The 4,094-nt window shown below is 38.4% G+C and overlaps 1 long non-coding RNA gene across 1 annotated transcript in view; it reads right to left on the reverse strand.

Moving 5' to 3' along the window:
- Window positions 1-3,381: 3,381 nt before the first annotated feature.
- Window positions 3,382-4,094, reverse strand: part of LOC111263714 (uncharacterized) — a 1,699-nt gene continuing 986 nt past the window's right edge. The window contains exon 2 of the long non-coding RNA XR_002682403.2: window positions 3,382-3,504. This is a non-coding gene — a long non-coding RNA (uncharacterized LOC111263714). The remainder of the gene's footprint in view (window positions 3,505-4,094) is intronic.

Genomic DNA, 4,094 nt, shown 5'->3' on the forward strand with positions numbered 1-4,094 from the left:
AAAGAAAGAAAGAAAGAGAGCGAGCGTGAGAGCGAGAGAGAGAGAGAGAGAGAGTATAATGTATTTACTACCGCGTCGATAATTAAATAAAATGAACAATTCGAGTGACAAGTGGTAAAATGTTAGGATTTTTTAGACTCTTTCCTGAAAAGATCAAATATGATGAATATTTAGGGTATGTATGTGCAATCCTTTGTCTTAAGGAGGAACTATCCTTTACAACGATAGATGCAGCTTAACGCTTGTTCGTGCTTACAAAAACAAGCAGTCATTTGATAGAGGTTCTCTTGTGTTCGAAAATTCGTTGAAAAAAGGATCTTTTATTTTATTTTAGAAATAGATAAGGATACACCTTTTTGACATACCGTTACGAATGCATTTGTAATGTCTTAGAAGTTTAATAAGAATCACATTTAAAAACACCATTCCGTTAATAGCTTGAGTTTATTTTTGTGTTCGCTGAATAAATGTACTGCTATTTTTTTAATTATCGATCGGGTTTAAGTTTCAAAGAAGCATGCTTCTTAAATATTCTTTTATTAAATGCATGTCCGATACAGAATCCAATATAGACTCTTCAAATAGACCAGAAACGTGTTAGAGTAAAAGCCTAGAACTAACAAAAGGATAATTGATTTTTATATAGTTTTTCATGGAGAAGAAATATTATTTCGTGTTTATTTCGCTTCTTTGGAGCATGATCTAACCTGCCTGAATTCGTTTTTAACTGGAAAAAAAAGTATATATTTTACGGGGTCTATGTGCAAGAACACAGTTGTTACAGCCGAGATTATCTTAGCCATTAATTAAAAAGTTCGTTGTTTAAACGAACGCATAGCACTAGGGAACAGAAAAGATACCATTTGCGTGGTCGCCGTTTGTTTGTGTAGGCATACATAAAGGTCACAGCCAATATCGGTGGCCCATTGTCTTGGGAGAGCTGATTTTATGCTATCGATTGATAACGAGTGGCAGGAAGATGGTATCACTTTATCAGGAATCTCTATAAAAAAGATTGCGTGTCATTTGTATAACTTTCTGTAGGTACGTGTGAAATTATTTCGGCCGAAAGCTAAGTTATGTTATTTCAATTATGCGAATTGACATAGAGGCCACAGTTTGCCATTTACAGCCCTAGGACACGTCCTATACTCGTACCCAAGAAACGAGATAATGCGAAGAACCACTGTAGTTGGCGCCGCTGATACTGCACTTTTGGTATATAGCGAGATGTTCCTTATATGCTTTGCGAGAAAGAGGTGGGCAGTGTTCTGATGGGCTTGCTTGAGCTAGAGTTAAGGACTCAAGAGTGAGCGGAGAACGTGGAAAGGTTAGTAAGAGGCATCCTATGTCTAGGCTGTATTCGGTTGATTCCCTACGAGTGAACAGCTCAGGATAGTCGCTTCGGAAGGGTCCGGGGGGCTAGTAAGCTAACTCAGGTAGTCAGGAGTACACGCGTTTGGTGTGTCACCTCTTATGGACACGTGAGGCAAGCTATTCTTCGTTCTTCGCACGCATCTCGGCTTACCAATGACCCCCTTTGTCATGAAGTTACCACTACACTGCGTGGTAGGATCTGACAGCAATGCTTAATTGATAGATCAATCTAAGAGAATTTCCTTGAATCTGTACCGTTATCAGCTATGTATATCAACGCGTTTCAGTTCTCATTTATGACTGACACAAGTTGTATGGCGTTAGAATTTGTCTAGGCGTATATTATCTATGACATGTGTGAAGTAAAAATAAATCCGAGAATGCTGCCAGTGACTCTAAAGCCTGTCATATATGTGAGCCTTACCATCAGAACTGGTTTTCTGGGGCTTTTCTGCAGTGGTGATCACTTCTTCATATCCACCGTGAGCCACTGAAGGGTCCTTTATAGGATTAAATCGATACTTGGTGATGTATAATGAAAACAAAATTACCACATCTTGTGGCTTATCTGTGGCCTTTGCCTTATAGTGGTTTGTCGCCTGCATGCCACACCCCATGTCGCATCTAGCGGACATCGGATCTCGACCCGGGCGATGGGTCCTTTTCTGGGTCCTGAGTTTTGGCGAGAATTAAGCGCCTGAACAATCTATGTAATGGCGGTAACGGTGATGATTCTAGTGCAAAATTTTCTTTTGCATCGCTTTACACATCTAGTACAGATGAAAGCGTCACATGAAATTATGGATGAAAATGTATCGTGTCCGTTGCTTTCGTCGCACAGGCAAAGTGATGATATATACAGGGTAAGTCAGATATATCTGAAAAATTGTAAGTTGTTCATCAAAAACATTTATTTCATTCAAAGGTGGTTGCTGTGAGTTCTTTTATGTATTATGTGTATTTCCGATGAATTACTCTATTCAAAAGTAATAATTATTCGTTTTAATAATTTCCGTCACCTGTTTTTACCATAGTTTCCTACTCAAGGCCTACGAGCGCATCTTGAGCAGCGGCAGGGATTGATCTGGTACAATCATACCTAAACTTCATACCTAAAGTTCTCGCGCCATTTAGCCTCACACAAAAATACAAAAGGTTAAGATCTGTGCTGTTCGATAATCAAAAGTCTTTGCTTCAAGTCAACACTGAGCTCAGTTACCGTCACGAACTGGTAGACACCGGCAGAAACTTTTGTTTTAATCACAGTCGGAACATATTCGAGATCTCAGACGAGTGAGTTATTGTTTCTCAGATCAGAAATTGGCTCGTCGGCGAAGAACCGGTGATGGCCGGCAGCTCCTTGCTTGAGAAAGCTGTCAAAAGGCAGACGACAACAACGCGCAAGTCTCTTCGCTTTACACTTATTCAGAATATGGCCGACCTGACCCAGCTTTGGAGATCGTGTATAAGCGCTAAACAAATAGCAGCTGGGAAGCGCGCGTTTTTTTACTCGTTGTCTTAATTGGCTTACACGATATAAGTGAAGTAAATTAGATACAGACATCGACCTTCAATCGGATATAAATGGAATTGAGTTTGTATTCTTAACATAATTGTATGTGCACTAGGTGTCATTATATAGAAACTGCCGACTCAGCTTGAAATGAAATTTCAATAGACGTATATATATATATATATGTATATATATATATATATATATATATATATATATATATGTAGAATACACTCATCAATGGTTTTTACACAGCCATACGGAATTATAAAATAAACTTATTTATCTTGTGTATACAGAATTGTGTAGCCTTACAGATTATATATATATAGTTTATTGTTTGTGTATACTGTTCTTTGAGTGGGGGGTAGGTGTAAGACACTTTAAAGGCATTTTCTTCCAATAAAAATGCGGTGCCTCTTAGCAGATTCGAATAAGACACTAGGCTTGCTCATTATTAGGTTTGGGCCTAACCAATAACTACGAGATAATCATATTTATGTAATAGCTTTTTTTATTGCATTTCGCCGTTCGTGCGTTCTGTATTGGCTATCACCTTACGCCGGTCGATCTTTGACAGCTTAGTAGGTCGAAATGCTACGTCCTTAGTTCACCTCAAAAAACAAAAAATCAGTTATTGATTTACTAAAACCGCTAACATTAATAGCAATTTGGCATTGCGTGGACGTGATCAAGCCGAGTGACTAATCTCAACTCCAGCCTGGGTGAGTACTAGAAGTCGTTGCCGTATATAAATTTAAACTATTCCTCATATCTTACTTGACAAGAACACAAATTATTGATGGTCTTCACCAGTGAGGACCTGTATTTTTACATATCGTTACGCACTATACAGTTACAATCGGAATTTTTTTAGGTCGGATCAGATAGTCTATATATTATTTGTATAATATATGATAGTATAGGTACGGTACAAGGTTCACTAGTGTCTTTCCTCTCAAATTAATGGAACAATAAGAAAACTCGGTAGCGAAAATTCTTTGAGTTAAGTTGAATTAAGGTACAGAGTGCGCCTGATAGGCAGATTCAATGAAGCCTGATAGATTGGCCGTCGCTGACTTTAACGCTTGTTAATTCGCTGAGTGGCCGTGGTTCTATTGGCTGTCCAGTCAAAAAAAAAAACAACCCGTCCATGAATATTTTAGAAGGTATCGTTTAGCAATAACGTTCGAACTGTAAAACG

The sequence above is a fragment of the Varroa jacobsoni genome, unplaced genomic scaffold (genome assembly GCF_002532875.2).
Source record: "Varroa jacobsoni isolate VJ856 unplaced genomic scaffold, vjacob_1.0 scaffold_785, whole genome shotgun sequence".
NCBI lineage: Eukaryota > Metazoa > Arthropoda > Arachnida > Mesostigmata > Varroidae > Varroa > Varroa jacobsoni.